The sequence below is a fragment of the Pinus tabuliformis genome, chromosome 7 (genome assembly GCF_031772625.1).
Source record: "Pinus tabuliformis cultivar Carrire ecotype Pingquan chromosome 7, CPIR1, whole genome shotgun sequence".
Classification (NCBI taxonomy): Eukaryota; Viridiplantae; Streptophyta; class Pinopsida; order Pinales; family Pinaceae; genus Pinus; species Pinus tabuliformis.
The window spans coordinates 1,301,430,757-1,301,453,872 of NC_142293.1; positions in this window are offsets into that span (position 1 = coordinate 1,301,430,757).

Genomic DNA, 23,116 nt, shown 5'->3' on the forward strand with positions numbered 1-23,116 from the left:
GTGAATGAAATACATAATTTTCCAAACATGCCAACTAATGAATTAGATTCTCTAGCAATGTGTTCATAATTAATAAACTCAAATTGACATTCCAAAAGTCGCACCCTTAAAAAGTGACGTAACAAGATTGTACTGTGAATGTGATAGTGATTATTCAATTGCATAACAACTAGATGAGAGTCTAACCTAACCACCAAATTGGAGATGTCCTAAGATGAGGCTTCAGTAAGGAGTTTGATCAGGGACATGTACTCAATAATATTGTTGGTGGCAGAACCAAGAAAAACTCCCTCAAAACTAAGTAGTTCTGACTCAAGCGTGTAAAGGGCCCAAGCAACTGATGCAATGTGCCATGTGTGATGACTGGCACCATCCACATATCTGACATATGGTAAGGGTGACGAAGAAATTTTTTTCAACAAGAGACGTGGGATGAGACAAATACCCATTAAAATCCAAAAACTCCAAACACACCAAAGGAAGAGAAACTTATACACATAAAATTAGATAGCTAATGAGCATCACCGATGCAATGAGTGCTAAGTGAACTATTCAAAAATCATGAGAAATTAGTCAGTTACGACTACCTCTCATGGAAATGGTCATACATTTGAATGACTTACTTAACGCAGTTGAATCCCAAAAATGATATCTAATATAATGCATTGCGTAAATCCCCATACTTAATTAGAAAGCTAATGTCTAGAACAAAACTAGGCGTGATACTTTTTCAGATATAGCCCATTGCAGGGCTCGGTGAGTGGAATTCTATCACAATATTGAAGTTTATAGGAACCTTTTGAAAGGACCTTAGTAATGACATATGGAACGACTGATAATGGTTGAAGGGTTCAGGGCCCCCAAGAGGTCATGATTCTGATCGTAAAGTAAATTGAGGTCGCCCTCTTGTAAGATAGATGCTTAACATGTTTATCACATTGGGCTTTGACTCGATGCTTATGAGCTTCGAGAGACAGTGTATCATCTCAACGAGTCTAATCCAGCTAATTGAATGATAGTAATTTCTCTTATTTAGTAGTAGTCCCGGGTAGGAGTTCAATAGATCATTTTATGGAGGGAATCTAGCATTCGATAGAAAGAATTTCTTCCAGGCCATAGGCAAGTTCAAATAGTGTAAAGCCTGTAGTAGTTTCATTTATCTTGATCTCATGCTTGATAGTAGAAGGATCTATGCCGATTATTTCCTCATAATATTGACGGAAAAAACATCACATAATTCCTCAAAAGGATAGGTGAAGCTCACAATTTCCTCAGGATTGTAGTTAGCTCCAATCTGAACGTTCTCCACGATACCTGTTTTGACCAAGAAATCAATGCACCTAGTTTTGGAAATATTTCCTAATTTCCCTTCCTAATCCATAGTTTTGATAGTCGTATAAATCGAGGGAACAATATCAAGTGGGTCAAAAAGAAGGATTTGTACAGGTGTCGTGTCTGAATCAGATATCAAAGCACAATGATGAGAAGTTTCCCAAGGCCACTCTTCTAAAGATAAGATCTCTTGAATAACTTTGTTTGTAAGTAGGACTTCATTGAATAGATCATTATGAGTTGTGATGGGAGAAGAGGTGGCACCAGTGGTTGTCACAAAATAAGGGAAGTAATAAAATGCATATTGAATGGTTTGATAAGCCAATTCGGCTAGTGAAGGCGACATTTTTTCTCCATAAGAGTCAATTTCTGAAGGGGTCGAGAGGATCCAACAATCGATTGGGTCATTAGAAATGGTGGAGACCATAAAAACCATCTATGGAACCTTCGTTGGCGGGAGAGGAAATCAGCCCAATAGGGAGGAACCCTTCAAAAGACAAGTACCTGCATTGACATAAGAGTCAGGTATGCCACCCACTAAGGGCATGGTCCTACTAGGAAACGGGGATTAATCTGGGGTATAGAAGGACAACTCGTCCACAGTGACTATTTTACCATCTAATGAAAAGAGGATGAGTTAGAAGATCAAAGAAACTATGGCAGTCATGGCATAATTCCAACTATGGCCCAAAATAAGATTATAGTCGAGATGAAAATCTACGACTTCAATATCCACTGTTATAGTTTTCCCACTCTGAGTGATGGGGTAGCTTGCAAGGTATACTTTTTGGATGAAAGTGTGACCATCGAATGCTTTAATGGAATTCAATGGTTGTTGGTTTGCGGGGGCTTGGAATCAGGTTCTGAGTTAGCTACGTTAACCAACAAAACCCTACACTACCATCCTGCTAGCAACAACCCGTGTAGCATAGGCCACAGTCTCACCCAAGGTAGTATTGGGGGATGCCAGAACCAGGTTTCTACATCAAGAGGTCTATGTCATGTGTTTCTCTCAAACTTGGGCTTTATCTTGACCTTCGTGAACCCTAACCATTAAGACCCGAAAATTACAGTATTTAATAGTTAGAAGATTTACGCCTTTCATCGATTATGCTAAACACGCATAATATCATATAGATAAACAGATCTATGTCTTCGCGAATCTATTAAGTACTTTTCCTGATTAATTGCATTCACCATATAAAAAATATAGTAAATTCAGAGAGAAACAACAATACACAAATACACAGATAGCTCTTTAAAACAAGCCTTTATTATGCTTCAAATATTTAATTACAGTTCTTCCCAACCCTACCCACACAACTACAGGGGCCCACACACTCAGCTTCGAACTTACCAAGGTCTTCTCACAAATATTTACAGGAGCCATCCCCTTCTCCCAAGTACAAAAGAGACAAAAGAACTCAAATCATGCACTTCTATCTTCTTCGCTATCTCTTTGTGACTCTTATATGACTCCTTTTTATGTCCTTCTTTATTACAATACCATTGTCTGCGAACCATGGGCAGGTCTCAAAACAACTAGAGTCTTAACAAACTAAGGGGATTTGACTTTCTAAAATCCCCTTTGACTCTTATCGACCTGCGCTACTCGTGCTCTGCTCCTGAAAATGCAAAGACTTTACAATAATTGACAAAAATTTACAAAATTTGATCGAGGGGACCTCATCCCAATAGGCCCCCAGCACAAAGTCATGACACATCCCCAGTCACTCTGATGGTGTTGCCTCAATCTTTTCTGGAAGACCGCTAAACTTGATCTTCAATGCTTGAAGATCTATTGTGCCCTGCATGGTGGCCTGATGAACTTCTTCAACCAGTTTTTGTGTTGTTGGATCTTCAACTGCAAGACCCATGGTTCTCTGTCTCTGTTGCAGAGCCTTTAACTTGCCCTGGACGGTCTATGATAGTTGGCTTGCCACATCTACCCATGGTTGATTCCTTGAGGAGATTATGGAGGCCTTCCTACACAGCTCATCAATCTGGGTCTCGATGAACTTTCCTTCCTCAAGTATGGTGAACCTTTTCACATGTGCTAAGGTCCGCACTGTCGCCCTGATTTCATCAAAATGCAGCTGCTTTTCACAGATGTTTGCCTCGATCTTCCACAAGTGTGGACCCTCCTCCAACGAGGTCCACATCTCCATTGTTTGTTCAAACAATTGGCTACAGTCCTGTTGTGCTATTCAACAACCCCCCATTTATTGATATAATAGCTAATATTCTATTAATAAAAGGGGACCCTTGATAAAATCCCTCAAAAAGAAATTTAGCACTTAGACACTTTCTTTTAAGCCATTTTAAGAATAAAGCAAGATATCAAGTTAAAACCCTTTGAAAAATAGCAATTCTCGCCTTTTCGCATACCGCTGGACCAAGTGTGTCAAAAGCCTTGATAACAAGCAAAATCCACGAATTGCAATCAAAAGGACCATTGTGCCCAACTTAAATATCATTGGGCTTTTCATTTAAAGCTAAGACACATGAAATTTCCTATTTAATGGAGCCCATATCGTAATCACACATCGACCCTCATAAAGGACGCAAGCCCACAAAGCATGTTGAAATGTGTGAAATGTGATATTGTGATAAGAAAATTAACCCTTACAACACCACATCAAGGTACTTAAAAAGGACTAAATATTATGAACCACATTATCTTGTGAAATGCGATAGAAGTCAAGACCCGATAGAAGCCAATGTCATAAATGGTACTTAAATCTACCACGTAGTGAAAAGCACTTTATAAGGTAATTACTCTTTCAAACAAACTACACTCTAAGTAAAATGAATATACTACTTATCCTGCATCTCACATCTCATTGAATCCTAAAGAAATTTGAGAAAGTGCACACACAAATATGCGATAATGCGATATGCGATATTGCATCGCAATCACAAAATCAATGTTCTCGCAACTTAAGTCCGCCACCTTAAAATATTTCCTTCCCATTTTGCGATGCGGTAAATTAATGAGCAATAAAGGAAGCGATAAGGGACCATTAGTGGCTATTTAATATAGCTTAATGGCATTTATGTTCAAAAGCAGCTTGACGTGATACGATATCTTTTCATCTATGTTATATTAAAACTCCTTTCTTGTCACCTTTTCAAGTTATCTGTATCATTCATTCTCATTTTCATTCTTACTTGTGTTTATCCAATAACTTTCGCTTCACTCCATTTCAAGAAAAATCTGTAGTGAGCATTGTTAGAAATAATGGAAAATAAGGGAGAGGCAGTCACGTTCGAGAAATCAGAAATGATTCCTCTTTTCTCCAATACTATGTGTAGCAGAGACAGAGGAACTACGACCTGGGAGGCCATGTACAACTTGTTAGAAGAGGAGCACCCCAGGCCACTTGAGCTAAAGGCCACGAAAGATTCCCAGGAGTCATCTGATGCCTCCTATTTCAAGACATCATGCTCTTTCCTACACTGCATAGTTTCACGACTGAAGATAATCTCGTATACAGACATGGTCAAATGGGTAATTCAAAGGGCAGACATTGTAGACCGAACATTCAAGAATCACAGGCAAGAGGTCATGGGGTCTTTTTTCAACAGACAACCTACGACTCATGTACTAGTTACCATAGCCACAAAAGCTATACAATAAACTTCTCCTTGAGCAATTTTCCAAGGAAAATGAAGACCCAACATACATCATGGAATCCTAGAAAAAAACAAGGCAAGATCAAACGGGATAAAACGGGTATGTACTCTACGACATCCATTTCTCCCCCTCCTAGTTTCGCAACAGTAATGCTATGTAGATTGTTTGGTAAACCCGATAGCACCAAGTTTTCCCTAGAATGGCTCCCATTGATAGATGCAGTAGTGAATGCAACAATAATGAACTGGGCTCAAATTCTATCAGACAATTTGGCTAAGGCTATTATAGAATATAGAAGGAAGAGAAATTCTTCTCTAAGAGTGTTTCCCCCTTTTTCATGAGTGCTTTTGTAATGGATGAAATCTGTTTTAGTTCTAAATTTCCCAATATGGGATGGAAGTGGATTGTACAAGACCCACTTCCCATCCATATGTACCATAATATTTTGTGGGAATCTCAATTTCACCCCATTTTTATAAAATCTGTTAAGAAGTTATGCTACCCATCCATAAAGAATTGTACAATAGAACTACCCCTAGGTTTTCTAAAGAGGTTGAGATAGATATTTTTCCAGTAGCTAGATGGTTTGTGGAAGAAAATTTTTCCTACATCAGAGTATTCTGGAGCATTGCTTCACTGCATGTTCTCCCATATTATGTCCCGACAAATTAATGACTAGAGAAATAGCCTACCAAACAACAAGGGAAGGTAGATTAAGAAGAGGATTGAAAGAGTATAAGAAGGCCATTTGGCCTACATTCCCATTACAATGTGGTGCATTTGTGCTGCATTATTTTGGACATGCATGGAAAGAAGCAGAGATTATTAAATATTTGAAATTAGCTACACTTCCAGGAAGGTAGTATGACCCAAATGAAACTGTTAAGAAGTTTACTACTATGGCAAAAGTAAAGTCGTTCACCCACAAAAGGGATGCCTTTGATGACCTCTTCTTATAGGCAAAAACATATTCACAAGTGTTGCATTTGGCATTGGAACATTTAACCCTAGATGATCTTAGGGCTTTCCATGTATATAGGGAAAAAATATTATTAAAGGTCCCATTGGACCTATTGCAGATAGAATCAATAAGGGAGCCAACTCCCAGTGTAAGCTTGGAGGACAGCTCCAAAGAAAACTCTAAAGAAGATACCCAAGAGAGATCTACATATGAGTCGGAGCACTCAGAGTAGCAGTCTCAAAATGGAGGAAAAAACAGAAATAAAGAGTCCAAGAAGGACACAGCTGGAACTACAAAAGAGACGGTCGAGCAAACCTTGGCAAAGAAACAAGAAAAAATTGTCTCTACATCAACTCAATCAGGTAAAAGCCCAATTATTGACTTGGAACAGGAATGGGAATAGTTCAACAAAAATCTTCACATAGATTCAAACCCTGAGAAAACATATGAGATACAAACTCCTAAGCAAACCCAGCACAATTAAAATCTGGAAACAACAGAGGAAGGAGTTAAGGACACTCAGGACATTGAAATCATTCCTATTACTCCTACTTAATAAATTGTTTTGACAGTTGAAGAAATACCTCCACTAGATGTATTTTATATTCCTACCCACAAAACTATAGTCAAGAGACAGAGGAAGAAAATAAAGTTGGACGTTGTAATTGTTACAACTTCCAAAAATGAACCAATGGACATCGTTTGGAAGGACTCGCCCATGGACCCATCTGAAAATCTCACAAAATCGTCGCAATACGTAGGAACATATGCCACAACAACTATTGAGAAAGTGACAGAGGTCCAAATGTTGCTTAAGGAAAAAGAATAAAGAATTTTGTTGTTAGAACATCAATTAGCTCAGTAAAAATCCTATCAACAAGCAGAATTACAGGTAGCCCAGCTCCAACAGGAATTTTAACATATAAGAATACAACATCAGGCCAATTTAGAAGAAAGAGATGCACAGATACAAGCCATGGCAGATATGTTTAAGGAAAATCTGAAAATTGATGAGTGCATAAAGGAAGCACTCAGTCTTAATTCCCAATTAATGTAGCAGAAGGAAGTACTTTGCCAGAAGATCTCGTCGATAACTCCTTACTGCGAAACCAATGATAAGATAACAAACCAGGTCATTGACATGAGACTTGAGTATGACGAAATCCATAAAAGGATTTCCAAATTTATCACATGGAAAGAATTAGAGGATGGGAGGAAGGCTGACCTACTGAAGATGGAAGAATCTCATAAAGACATCTTGTTCACAAATTGGGATTCTCGGTTGAAACAAGCGGAAAGGGAAATGACGATAGCAATGACAACAACAAAAAACATAATAGAAGCCATCAATGAAAATATTCATGGTGCCAATCTGTTTAAGGAATGTATACCAGGATGTATTCCGAATGTCAAACAGTTGGAGTAGCAATGGAGATAGGAAATGCAGGAAAAGGAGGAGGAAATTAGATAGCTAAGTAGGCTAAATTGGGAAGCATACTGACAATTTTTAGTGAAACAATATAGTTAGTGGATGACTTTGAGGTGCTTAACAACCTCAACACAAGAGATGGTGCCAACACTAACAAATGCTATATTTGTGGGATAGTTAAAATCTGCGATTAGCCAACCGACCCAGCTCAATCCAATGACTTATATTTGTGATCTTAGAGATCAAGTCGAAAGGAGTTTGTCATTTAATTTATTTTTCTTTTATTTTGTTTTGTATATTCTAAGGAAGGTCATTTAAACCTCCTCAGGTATTTTTTGTAATAATCTATTCTAGGAACTATAGTTTAGTATTTAAAACCCTCTCATGCATTTAGAGAGGGTCCAAAATTTTTATTAGAAACGTTCTTTGAAACATTGCACTTCTGTACTTTTGAGGAGGTTCTGATGGAATGAATGGAACATGACCTATTTTCTTTCTAATGTCTAGCATGATCTACTAAAATGCATTTTTGTACTGTTAGAATGTGTTGGATTGATTGAGTTTGGGTTAATATTGCTGAAGAACATGAGAAAGAATCGTCATATATGGTACTTTTATCTTATGATCTTTTTTTTATTTATGTGTCAGGCAATACTTCTTCTTTAAATTGTTTTATGTGTGCATGTCTCAATTATAGTTTAGCATTATTGCACTTTTGTAAGATGTTAGCTTTGACTCTATTATGAATACATGAACGATTTTGTATGCGATATATCTTTCTCAATCATTTTGTCTAACTATTTATCCAAAATGATTATTGTTAAAGGATTTCACTTCTTATTGCAGTTGAATGATCTTTTATTACCAATTGTTGTAGGACATCATTGTAGATCGCATATTGTATTTAATTCTCGAGTATATTTATATCTAAATAGTGTTAAACTAAGATATATGCATGTGTTTATTATTTAGATTAGATTACACTTAGCTCAATTATTTTCCCATTACATCATATATCACCCCAACAACACTATCAAAATATTTTCTAGGAAAATAGTCCCATTATCCCCAGTCGGAGCCACTACACCAAACGGAAAAGGAGCTACTAACCAAGGTCCGGACTGGGTGGTTTTCCCCCATGTTGTCGCAACTATTTTTGAGGCTTCAACATTTCGGCGCTAGAAGGAGGCCTAACTATGAATGACAAGTAAATTCAAATCAATAGGCCATTCTAAGGGTAAAACTCCCTCACCATCTCCTCCAACTTCTCGATCGCATTCTAAATCTCCAAATACCAAGACAGAAGTTGTAAAGAAACCCTTAGAATCCACTATTGTGAGCTCAAAGAAGTCAGATCACTCTCCTTCTATAGAAACCCCTGAAGTCCAGTCTTTGATCCATAATTTGTAGGGGATTTCAATATCTCAAGAAGAATCTGAGTTATCCCAAGCTAGTGTTTCTTCTCAATTTCCCTCCTCTCAAAGATTAACTAGATCATAGAGCAAAAAAATTTGGATTTCCCCATTTGAATTCACTCTACCAAATCGAAAGAGAGCTAAGAAGACACAATCTAAATTCCATAGTGAGGTCCTCTCATCATCACCTCAAACACCCTCATTCATTCAATCCACTTCATCACAAAATCAACCATCTGCCTCATAACTCTAGATTGTGGTTTACACTGGTACTGGAGCACAAGACTCTTCTACCCAATCACCTTCAACTACCAGAACATCTTCCTCTACATAGATATATATGATGGCTCAAAGACCATGGAAAATTCCAGGAGATTTTTGGATGGCGGGACCTTTACATCCATTGCCCACCCATCGAGTAAAGTGGTTAGCAAAGTTCATTCCTAATTATGGCGTACCAGTTGAAGAACACATAAAGAACTTTATGTTGTCCATAAATCTCAATGAAGTAGTAGAAGAAGATGTTGTTGTAATATTATTCCCATATAACTTACAAGGATCAGTAGGATCATGGTATTTTTCATTACCATCTAGTTCCATTAATATTTGGCATGCCTTTCAAGAGAAATTCTTAACTAAGTTTGGAGATGACCGATCAACAACTACTCTTATCAATGATCTCTCCAACTTGAAAGTTGAACTAAGATAACCCATTAAGGACTTCAATTCACGTTTTAATAAGTTATTAAATAAAATCCCAATGGAATCCAAGCCCAGTGATGAAGTCCAAAATCAATGGTACATTTTTGCTCTTCCCTCAAAGATAGCTATTTTTGTCGATAGAGATTCCAAACCAACTTTGGTAGAAAACATGAAAGAAACTATAGCTGTAGAAAAACACATTTTAGCCTTAAATAAGAAGAATGCATTAGAAGAATGAAAATCCAAGAAAGTAACTTTTAGGGATGAATCCAAGAAAAAACCACTTAAAGATCCTTTTGATCTTGAAGGTCTACAAAAAGTCCTTAAAACCATGTCCAATGAAATGGTTGATATTAAGAAATAGGTAGCAGAGACTTCCTCAAGGAAACCTTTTAGACCATACAAAAGAAAACCTACCTCTAATCCTAAGCCTCCAAATACCATATCAAACGCAGAGTCAGATGTGGATGAAGAAGAAGTCTCAAAGGCTGAAGAACAAATAGATGATGAAGAAGTACTTGAGTTACAAGGAATGTGGGATTTAATTCTCCCTAATGAAGAAGCATAAGAAGCATTACTTGTCACAACCAGGAGTAGAAGCCTTGCTGATTTTTTTGGAAATAATACTGAGAGGGGGGGGGGGCTGAATCAGTATTAGAAAATCACTAAATTTTTGCTATGAAACCATATCACAAAAAGATAGAAAAGATAGATCAACGCCTTAGAATTCAACCTCTTCGAGTGGGCAACCTCCTTTACATTACACAAATGAATGATTCCTTGATGATTCAAATGACAAAACCTCCTTTCTATATATAGGAGTCTAAGGAGACACAATATAACCCATTCGACCTAACAATAATAATATAAAGGCACAAAAATAACAATAGAGGGATTCTATGGGGCACAACAATAACAATAACAATATGGGGACAATAGGGGCACAACAATATTAATAAGGGATACAACTACAATAGTAATGGGGTAATCACTAGTATTGTAGGGACCTAACATGCCCCTCTCCTTCAAAAAAGTGTTGTCCCCAATGCTTGAGTAGTTCTGGATGCTTCTGTATAAAATTCTCATCCTCCCATGTGGAATCTTCAGCGGATAATTTCTACCACTTGATGAGATACTCTGAAATTAATCGATTTCATAGCTGTCGAGCTCTTGTTTCTGTGACTGCTTCCGGTTCCAATATAATTTTTCCTTCCTCGTCAAGTTCTGGCAATATTGTTTGAACTGGGAGCTTGTCGCCTATAACCTTCTTTAAACATGAAACATGGAACATTGGGTTCACTCGAGAAGCTGCAGGAAGCTCCAATTTGTATGCCATAGTACCAATATTTTGCAACACCTTGTATGAACCATAATACTTTGATGATAATTTATTATCCTTCTTATCTTGCTTGAGGGACATTTGTTTATATGGTTGTAGCCGTAGGAATACCCAATCACCTACATCAAAACTTCTTTCGCTGCGATGTTGATCTGCCTATTGTTTCATTCTATTCTATGCCAACACGAGGTTATCCTTTAAGAGTTGGAGGACTTGTTGTTGATGCTCAATGTGATGTTCCACTGCTTGAACCTTAGAATTTTCTCTTAAATATGATGTGATGGATGGTGGCTGATATCCATAAAGTTCCATAAATGGGGTCATTTTTGTTGCTATATGGAAGGAAGTGTTGTACCACCATTCAGCCAGAGGCAACCATTTGACCCATTGTGTCTGTTTATCATATACAAAGCAACGAAGATATCCTTCCAAACATTTGTTTACTATCTCAGTTTTCCCATCAGATTGAGGATGATAAGATGAGCTATGAGCTAACTGAGTACCGAGACAAGAAAATAATTATGTCCAAAAATTTCTAGTGAAAATGTGGTCTCTGTCACTTACAATAATCTTTGGATTTCCATGTAGCTTTTGAATTGTTTCCATAAATGCAGTAGAAATTGTACTGGCTTTAAATGGATGTGATAATGCACAAAAGTGTGCATACTTGGTAAGTCTGTCAATTACCACCATGATGAAACTCTTTCCCTCAGACTTGGGTAAACCTGTGATAAAATCCATTGAAACCTCCTCCCAACGTTGGCTTGGAATAGATAAAGGTTGTAATAGACCTGGGGTCTTAATTGTTTTAACTAACTTTTGTTGGTAAACCAAACATTCTACCACAAAATTTTGAATATCCGATTTAAGGCCATCCCAAAAAAATTCCTTCTTAACCCTATGGTAAGTTTTTAAAAATCCCGAGTGCCCTCCTAAGGGAGAAGTGTTAAATTCCATAAGAATATTTTTTTTGAGTTGGGAATTCTTACAGAGGTATAAGTGATCTTTGTACCATAACGAATCATTTTTCCAGCTAAATGTATCAGATGTACTGGAATGTTGTTGTAACTTTCGAATAAGTGCCCACACTTCTTCATCATTCTTCCATTCCTCCATTGCTTCATTTATCCAATCTGGTTGGATAATAGAAATGGCGCACAACAATGCTTCCACATCCTCATCCTTTCTTGAGAGTGCATCTGCCACCACATTTTGCTTCCCTTTTTTGTAGATGATTTCAAAATCATAACCCAACATCTTTGTGACCCATTTTTGTTGCTCTTTAGAGGATAATCTTTGTTCTAAAAAGTATTTAAGGCTATCATGATCCGTTTTTACCTTGAAGTGTCTTCCCATTAGGTAGGGTCGTCATTTCTTAAGTGCATGTAGTATTGCCAACATTTCCTTCTCATAAATAGCTTTCTGTAAAAACTTTCCCTTGATTGGACGACTTTCAAAAGAAATGGGTTTTTCATCTTGCATTAAAACAACACCAATTCCATTTCCTAAAGCATCACATTCCACAATAAAGGTTTTTGTGAAGTCTGATGTAGCTATGACCAGTGCTTGGCACATTGCCTCTTTAAGAAATTCGAAGGCCTTTGTTGCTTCTGGAGTCCATGAAAATGCATCTTTCTTCAATAATGTTGTTAGAGGTGCTGCTATGCTCCCATAATTCCTAACAAACTTGCGATAATACTCTGTCAACCTGAGAAATCCTCGCAGATGCTTTATGGATGTGGGGATTTTCCATTCCTTAATGGCTTTAATTTTGCTAGGGTCTACCTTAACTCCTTCATGAGATACAGTATGACCCAGATGTTCCACCTCTTGTACTCCAAAGAAACATTTGGATTTTTGTGCGTATAATTGTTTCTCCTCCAATAGTTGTAGCACCTTGTCAACATGGTCAACATGATCCTTCCAAGACTTGCTATAGATTAGTATATCATCAAAAAATACTAACACAAATTTCCTAAGGAAGGGTTTGAAAATGGAATTCATCAAACCTTGAAATGTAGAAGGTGCATTGGTAAGGCCAAAAGGCATGCCCAAAAATTCATAATGACCCTCATGAGTTCTAAATGTTGTTTTTGGAATGTCTTCAGGCTTCATTCTGATTTCATGATATCCTGAACAAAGATCCAACTTGGTGAAGTAAATTGATCCATGCAATTCATCTAGTAATTCATCAATGAAAGGAATGGGAAACTTATCTTTAATAGTGAGCTTGTTGAGCTCCCTATAATCTAGACACATGCACCATGATCCATCCTTCTTGTGCACCAATACTACTAGAGCAGAGAAAGAACTTTGACTAGGTTGAATTATACCAGCCTCTAGCATTTCTGCCACCATATGTTCAATTTCACTCTTTTGGTCATAGGGATATCTGTACAGCCTGATGTTTGGACGAACACTTCCTGGAATCAGATGAATAGCATGATCATGAGCACGAGTAGGTGGGAGACCTTTGGGAGTCTCAAATACCTTGAAATGATTGTCCAAGACTTTTTGGAGATCAGGAGAAATAGATGATTTCGATGTGGAAACATCTAGTGAACATAATTGTGCAATTACACCTCTTTTTTCATTTTTTAGAAGCTTTGTCATACCGTTAGAGCTGATTATCTTTCCCAGTTTCCCTGTAATACCTCTTAATTCAACTTCCTTTCCTTCTACAGAAAATTTCATGAAAAGTTCTTGAAAATTAAAAGCTATTGTACCCAAGGATTGTAGCCATTTGACTCCTAGTATAACATCAGCACCTCCCATTTGAATGGAAAGCATTAGGCTAGTCAATACATATTCTCCCATGGATAGCTTGATATTATGGAACCTTCCAGAGAAATTTATTGTTCCTCCATTTGAAACCATCACTTGACACTCTGGCGTTGGATATAGGAAGCAATTCAATTCTTTTGCTACCTTACAATGAATAAAATTGTGGGTACTTCCTGAATCAATCAACACTACTTCCTTTTTCTTCTTGATTTGTCCCTCTATCTTGATGGTTTGAGGAGTGGTAATTCCCACCAATGCATTACAGGATATGGTCGGATTCATTTCTTCTTTATCTAGGCTTTGTTCCTGGAGTATATCCTCTTCTTTTGACCTTTCTTGCTCCTTTTCTTCTTCCTCTTCACAATCTATGTAGAATAATTTCTTCTCAGCACATTTATGACCTTTAGTGTATTTGCTATCACAACTGTAACAAAGCCCTTTTGCTCTTTTTTCTTCCAATTGTTGTGGTGTTAACCTTATAGGTTGTGGAAGACTAGGGGCAAAGACACTTCCATCTTTATAGTTGTGAGTGGTATGCTTCCTTGTTGCCATAATTTTGCTTTCCATTTTTCTTGCTAACCTGAATGCCTTCTCTAATGAATCAGGTTCCCAAAGGCGAACATCATGTTGGATATTATCCTTTAAAGTCCCTATGAACACATCAATCTTATTTTCCTCTGGAATATTTTTTACCCTTATGTTAAATTTTCAGAACTCCTCAATGTGCTCCATTATTGAACCCTTTTGTTTGAGACTTATCAATTGGCTAAAAAAATTGTTGCTTTTTGTATCCTCATAATGTGCTGTCAATTCTTCCGTAAAGATTGTCCAAGTGATAATTTGTTTACAAGAGAAAAGCCATTGATACAATACAAACTGATTTGGTTCCAAATATAAAGTTGCAATATGTACCTTTCATGTGTTTTTCACATTATTGAGATCGAAAAATTGCTCCATCTGTAATATCCATGTTGCGGGATCCTTGCCATCAAAATTCTTCATATCGCTCTTTGGAATATGGTGGGTCTTCAATACAACATTAGAGTCTATGAAATCATGATTAACATTTCTTTTGTTCACATCATGAGTTTCCTTTACTACCCTTTCACCATTATTAAGTATTTCTTGTAGAAACTTTGTAAAATCTGCCTTCAAATCTGCCATGTCTATCTTCAAATCTGTCTTCAAATCTGCCATGTCTGTCTTCAAATCTATCTTCAAATTGTCCATCTTAGCTTCCATGTCATTCATCTTAGCTTCCATGCCCTTTATATTAGATTCAATTCCATTTATCTTAGATTCTCCAAGGAAGAGTTATACCAAATCTCCCACAGTGACCTAATTATAGACTAGTTTAGTAGAGTGAACTTGTAAGACATGCCACATGTCCCTGTTTTGACCTTTGGCTCTAAAAAATATATACAAGAATATACAGTCCATCCTCTTTCTGTACCTTCTTACGAAATTTCAATTCGATGCTCAGAGAGAAAGTTATGATGATTTTCCCCAGGTCACTTGTTTGGAATGTAATTCAAGAGTCTGCAAAAAGACCAACTTCCTCAGATCATATCTCCGCAAATATAGAGCGAAAAGCTCTGAAATTCGGACCTGAGGTTCAGTGTGATTTTGTCTCAAATGGGTTTATTTTTTCGCTTTTGAAACATCATAGAAAAAAAACTATAGCAAAAATTCCACGATGACCTATTTGGAGCAGCGAAACCCTAGAATCCAAAGCTCTGATACTAAATGTTATGAAACCAGCTCACAAAAAGATAGAAAAGATAGATCAACGCCTTAGAATTTAGCCTCTTCAAGGGGGAAACCTCCTTTACATTACACAAATGCATGATTCGTTGATGATTCAAATGACAAAACCTCCTTTCTCTATATATGAGTCTAAGGCATCACAATATAACCTAGCCGACCTAACAATAATAATATAAAGGCACAAAATTAACAATAGAGGGATTCTACGGGGCACAGTAATAACAATATGGGGACAATAGGGGCACAAAAATATTAATAAGGGATACGAATACAATAGTAATGGGGTAATCACTAGTATTGTAGGGACCTAACACTTTTTCATTTCCATAATCAGATTCATATATGCTACTTCAATTAAGGGAACCCACGTGTACACGCAACTATGTTTAATACAACTAGCGTATATCAAGTAAACTTATGATTCAGTTAATCCATTATATTTTGATCTTAAATTAGTGCATTAGAACTTCATTAACCATATAAACAGTAAGCAGGTGCAGTAACACAGAACAGATCATCACACATATGAACACCATGATATAAGGTGGAAACCCAATGCGGGACAAAAGCCACATGTTGTTGTTTTCTTTAAGATAAGAAAAACTTGTTTACAATCTTTTACTAGCGCAGACTCATACCAGTACGTAGGCACCCACCTGCAGAAGGCTACAACCTTCTCTCGTTCTCTAGCTTCTACTGGAAGGGAGCTACAACCCCCTGGCTCTTGTACTACCTGATATATTTACTAGTACGTAGGCACTGGCCTACTGAAAGCTACAATCTTCACTCATTTTCCAGTTGCTACTAGAAGGGAGCTCCAACCCCTAGCTCTTGTACTGGAGGATATGTTTACCAGTACATAGGTGCCGGCCTACAGAAGGCTACGACCTTCTTGTTTCATCAAAACACCATAATATGAAGGCCACGTTTCATCCAATTTTCATATTGGAACCATCAACAACATTGAAGAACAAATCAATCACTACTACAATACAAACATCAACTACACCTACTTCATCAATCTCTGAATCACCCAATCCTGAATCACTAAAACCCTGTCTTCAAAACACAGAGTAGAACACCAAACTCTGCAACAACAACCAGACCCAACTGGAACTTCAAATATCATACTTCATACTATATACGCTACTTGGATGAGCTGAACCAACATGTATACGCGCTTTTACTAAAGCGAATCCATGTACAAATCTGTAAATATTTATTCAGAACTTTGCAGCTACTCCAGACATCATTCATACCCAGATCATAACATTTATACAATAAAACATGCATCAATAATTCAGATCTAGTCTATCCATGATCAAACTGCATAATGATAATACATTCCAAGCCTTATGATCTCGATCCATCATCCATCATCATCCACATAGGTGCATCCTTGGTTTAGATCAAGCATAGCATCACAAACCCATAACCTGCATATTGGATCTCTCACTTCATCAGATATTCAATCCTTGCACGCTTGCACTTTGGCTTAATGATATTCTTCTCCTTATATAGGTTTAGGCCTCTCTCAATACCATGTTCCAAAACCACGTAGGAGCAATACCTTGGACCCAATACTTGGGGTCAATACCTCAGACCAAATACCATGGACCAATACCAAAATAGCATGGACCAAAACTTAGTTTTCCAACATGTACATGCCTTTCCTTCTGTGAAAGTGTGTGTGTATGTTATACACACCTTTTGGTTTGCTAACCTGCATGTATATTCATCTTTGTCATGATGAACCTGCATATACCTCTCTCTGATCATTAATTCTTTATTATTGACCTACTGCACTATGATCTATCATCTGAGTGAGTTGCCATCAAGGACAACACCTGTATCATACCTGTATCATAATGCCAACAATCTCCCCCTTTGGACTTGATGGCAACAACCACACCAAGTCACTCTCCCCCTTTGACATCAAGGGCAAAGGGTGGACCAAGATATTCTCTCCCTTGATATACATTCTGATTTTCATGCTCCCCCTGAGTACATGCTGAAATCTATGATTGAGCTCTCCCTTTGTATATGTTGAGATGTACCAATCCGTCCATGCTCCCCTTGAGAACATGTTGAATTCTCTGATTGAACTCCCCTTTTGTACATGCTCCCCCTCAGCACATGCAGAGTCTGCAAAAATATTTTTCAAAAGGATAACATGAATCTTCGAATCAACTAAGTGAGTATGACCTTCCTGTCACCAATGACTCATACATACATTAATCTCCCAACCAAGTGGGGATACACCATTTTGACTCAGAATCATCCACCCAACCAAGTGGGGATATACCAAATGTTTATACATGACTAAAATAGACATTATTACATCATCCTTTGCATGCAAAATGGGGTTACAAATGAGGTTTTTTCATGACCTTTACATCAAATCATGTACATGAATTTTATAACAATGACCAGCATTCTAAACATGACCATGATAGTCATCAGCAACTATCATACACCATATATGATCTGCGCCATAAGCATCTATCACCAAAATCCAGACCTGTAACCTGCAATACCATTCTTTTGGCCAACCAACAATAAGTAGCAAGATGTATCATTTAGCTACATGAGCATCATCACCAAAGACTTCTAACCATAATGCTAACAATGCATTATTCAAAGCATATGCTCCCCCTGAACCTGTGCCAATCAACATATACCATGACCGAACCATATCAGACTTCTTTTCCTGAATTTGTCCCACTTCTTTTCCTCAAAACAACATATACGTGACTGTGCAGCTTCGAACTCGCGTATATACGCAACTTGTCTTCACGAAACCTGCGTATGAGATTTAGAACATTGAAATTTCACACTTTCAGCTCCCTCTGAGTCTGTCATGTCTATACACTCTGCTATGCCACATCTTTCTGACTGTACTTCCTTCTTCTTCCATATCTTCGACTGTGATGATGTTTTCTCCTTTTGGTATGGTGCCCAAAATCTTCTCCTGCATTCCTTTGCTATATGTCCAAGCTTGTTACATGCATAACATCTTACATGTTTCATATTCCTTCTATAGCAGTCAATGGCTTTGTGACCAAACATATTGCAAGCAAAACAATATCCCTTAAAGTACCTGGAACATGATGATCTTTCTGTGTGATGGTCTTGAACCATTCTACTTCTGCATCTGGCTACAACATGTCCAAAATTATGACATATAAAACATTCAACATTATTCATTGGAGGAAATAACCATCTATCACTTCCACAGTTAGGAGTAAAAGATTTTCTTTGAAGACTTTCTTTCCTTGGTTGTTGATGGGGTTGACCTCTCATCTCCTTGTTGAGTATTTCAGATTTTGCATTAGATTTCCTTGCCTCACCTTGTGAACTAGATTTACCTTCAATAGACTCATTGAAACCAAGACCAGTTTTGATAGCAGGCGACCTTTGACTACTAAGAATATCATCCAATATCTTAGTACTGTCTTGAAATCGTAATAGTTTATCTTTTCTTCTAATTTACCTTTCAAGATATTTACCCAACCTGATGTTGTTCTTCCTTTTCCAGATATTGCTTTTTCAAGATTTCTTCTGACTCTCTTCCTTCTTCCACTTGTTGTCGTAGTTTGAGAATCTCATTTTCTTGTTCTTCATTCTACTGCTGCAGCATTTGACATACTTAGAAGGCACACTCCCGCTAAGATTTTAAGCTGATAACTTATTCTTTGAGGGCACTCTCCCTTTTTTTAAATTGATCTTGTTGATATATGATTTTATCTGATGCTTCATTTGCTTGTTCATCTTCAATCTGAGGTGATTCAAAATCTGAATACTTGCTTCCACCTAATGGCAGGTTGTCATTGTTCCTTTGAGCTATCTACTTCTTCTGACGTGCTTTCTTTCCCATTGTTCTACGAATCTCCTTCAAGCGATCAAGCTTCTATCAAAGGACCCACTCTGATAGCAATTGTTGGAAATAATACTGAGAGGCAGGGGGGTGAATCAGTATTAGCAAATCACTAACTTTTTCATTTCCATAATCAGATTCATATATGCTACTTCAATTAAGGGAACACACGTGTACATGCAACTATGTTTAATACAACTAGCGTATATCTAGTAAACTTATGATTCAATCAATCCATTATATGTTGATCTTTAATCAGTGCATCAGAACTTCATTAACCATATAAATAGTAAGCAGGTGCAGTAACACAAAATAGATCATCACACATATGAACACCATGATATAAGGCGGAAACCTAATGCGGGACAAAAACCACCTTCTGTTTTTTTCTTTAAGATAAGAAAAACCTGTTTACAATCTTGTACTAGCGCAGACTCATACCAGTACGTAGGCACCCACCTACAGAAGGCTACAACCTTCTCTCATTCTCCAGCTTCTACTGGAAGGGAGCTACAATCCCCTAGCTCTTCTACTAGCCAATCCGTTTACTAGTACATAGGCGCCAGCCTACTGAAGACTACAACCTTCACTCATTTTCCAGCTGCTACTGGAAGGGAGCTCCAACCCCTTGTCTCTTGTACTGACCAATATGTTTACTAGTACATAGGTGTCGGCCTACAGAAGGCTACGACCTTCTTGTTTCATCACAACACCATAATACAAAGGCCACGTTTCATCCAATTTTCATACTGGACCCATCAAGAACATTGAAGCACAAATCAATCACTACTGCAACAAAACCATCAACTACACCTGCATCATCAATCTCTAAATCACCCAATCCTGAATCACTAAAACCCTGTCATCAAAACACAGTCACCAGAACACAGAGCAGAACACAGAACTTTGCAACAACAACCAGACCCAACTGCAACTTCAAATATCATACTTCATACTATATATGTTACTTGGATGAGCCAAACCAACATGTATATGTGCTTTTACCAAAGCGAATCTGCATACAAATCTGCAAATATTTATTCATAACTTTGCAGCTATTCCAGACATCAGTCATACCTAGATCATAACATTTATACAATAAAACATGTGTCAATAATTCAGATCTAGTCTATCCATGATCAAACGACATAATGATAATACATTCCAAGCCTTATGATCCCGATCCATCATCCATCATCATCCACATAGGTGCATCCTTGGTTCATATCATGAAAAGCATCACAAACCCATAACCTGCATACTGGATCTCTCACTTCATCAAATATTCAATCCTTGCACACTTGCACTTTGGCCTAATGATCTTCTTCTCCTTGTATAGGTTTAGGCCTCTCTCAATACCATGGTCCAAAACCACGTAGGAGCAATACCTTGGACCAAATACCCAGGGTCAATACCTCAGACTAAATACCATGGACCAAATACCAAGAACCAAAACTTAGTTTTCCAACATGTACGTGCCTTTCCTTCTGTGAAAGTGTCTGTGTATGTTATACGCACCTTTTGGTTTGCTAACCCGTGTGTATATGCATCTTTGTCACGATGAACCTGCGTATACCTCTCTCTGATCATTAATTCTTTGCTATTGATCTGCTGCACTATGATCAGTCATCTGAGTGAGTTTCCATCAAGGACAACACCTGTATCATACATGTATCATAATGCCAATAGATTTGCCACAAAAAAATCCAAAGTAGAAGGCATCAACTCCGGCTCCCAAGGACAAAGAAATAGGTAAGACATATTCGTCTAAATCCACTCAAACCACTCCTCCTCAAGAAAATGCTTCACCTTTAGCTAAAACCCTGCTAGTCTTTGATGAGATGGAATACAACATCGTTGAAGATATGAAAAATACTAAGGAAAACATCAAATTCCATGAGCTTAGCAAGTTAAAACATCAACAAAAGCTATTGCTCAAAGATCTAAAAGCAGTCCCTACTTCTCCTCTTCCCACTGTTGTAATCTTGCAAGCTACACAAGAAATGGGAAGGCCTCCTACTACCTCATTATATAGAATCGATCCTACTGATATTTCTCTAATAGGAGGAGGATCCTAACCCCATACTCCATTTCATTTAACTTTTCAATTTTTCAACAAAAATCTACACAATCGTTTAGTTGATTCTAGAGCTTCATCCAACATTCTACCAAGAATAGTTTGTGTGGAATTAAGTGTGGAACCCCAAGAATCTCATGTTCGCATTGTGTAGTTATACCGATCTCAAGTCAAAGTTATTGGAGAACTCAATCAAGTCACTATTAGACTCTCATCAAATCCGAAAGTATGTCAAGTCATTAACATCCTTGTGGATGATATACATGAATTCTATGGCCTAAGCCTTAGAAGAGACTCATCATAAATGCTTCATCGCTATTTTGCAACCGATTGGTCCCACATGTGGCTTCCCTATAATGGTAAACCGAATAAAATAAGGTTTGACTGAGAGAAACATCAAAAGTATATCGTCGCAAAATTAGAGGGGGAAAACGAACCAGTCACATAGAGCAACAATATCATTGGAAATTACTCATTCAAATCATTTCTAGGAAATTTTAATGCAAATACTTCACCTTTCTTGGAAAATTCTGTTATATCACTAGTCGAAAATTATTCTCAAACAGATGCTTCTAAGTGTATAAATTTTGTGGATAAACCTGTATTTAGCGCTTTATTTTGGAAATTATTTTTTGATGGATCTAAATCTAATGATGGAGCCAGAACAGGATGCATATTAGTTAACCCAAAAGCGGAAAAAACTATGCTAGCATGCAGGCTTGAATTTGAATGCACAAACAACATTGCCGAATACGAAGCATTAGTTCAAGGGTTGTATAAAGCCATCGACCTTGATATCAAATATCTTAAAGTATTTGGAGATTCTGAAATTGTGATAAAATAGGTAAGAAATACTATACACTCTCTGTCTGGACATTTCAAACATTATCAGTTGTTAGTCCAGGACCTCACTTCTCATTTTATAGCATTTAATATTTCCCCTATCCGAAGACTCAAAAATGCATGTGCTGATCTTTTGGCTAATGTTTCATCCAAGCTCATTCCACCAGGAGATTATAGCCCCGATCGCTTTTCCGTTAAATTAATTTTTAGGCCTTCTATTCCTAAAAATATCACCAATTGGCGAGTCTTTAATAATGATCCATATATCATAAGTTTTCTAGCATTTGAGGGCTCTTATGATGACTAGATAATAGATGAAGATCAACATGACAACCAGCTTAAGAAAGAAACAACTATGAATTCCATACCTAAGTGTGTGGTTAAGTTGGAACACTTATATGATCTTAATGACATATTCAAAAAAACCAATAACTTGAACTAGTTAATCTTGGAATTGACCTTAAGCCTCAAAACATCAATCTAGGACTTCATCTTACACTAGATGAAAAATCAACCTTCATTCATTTTTTGAAGAAATACAAGAATGTATTTGCTTCTAACTATGAATACCTTAAGACATCTAACACTTCTATCATTCAACATACCATTCCCATGATATCTGATGAAAAGCTCGTGCAGTAGAAGCTGAGAAAGATCCACCTGAATTTATAAAATCAGATCAAATTTGAATTGAATAAGCTGCTCAAAGCCAAAATAAGCTTTCCTGTCAGGCACTCAAGGTGGGTTTCCAACCTTTTTCTAGTTAGGAAAGGGAATGGTGATATTCAAATATGTATAGAGTTTCGCAATCTCAACAAAGCTTGTCAAAAGGACAACTTCTTGTTACCCCCTATGGAATAGATATTGTAATCAGTTGTAGGCTCAAAAATAATGTCTTTTCTCGATGGATTTTCAGGTTATAATCAGATTCTAGTACATCCAAATGACCAACT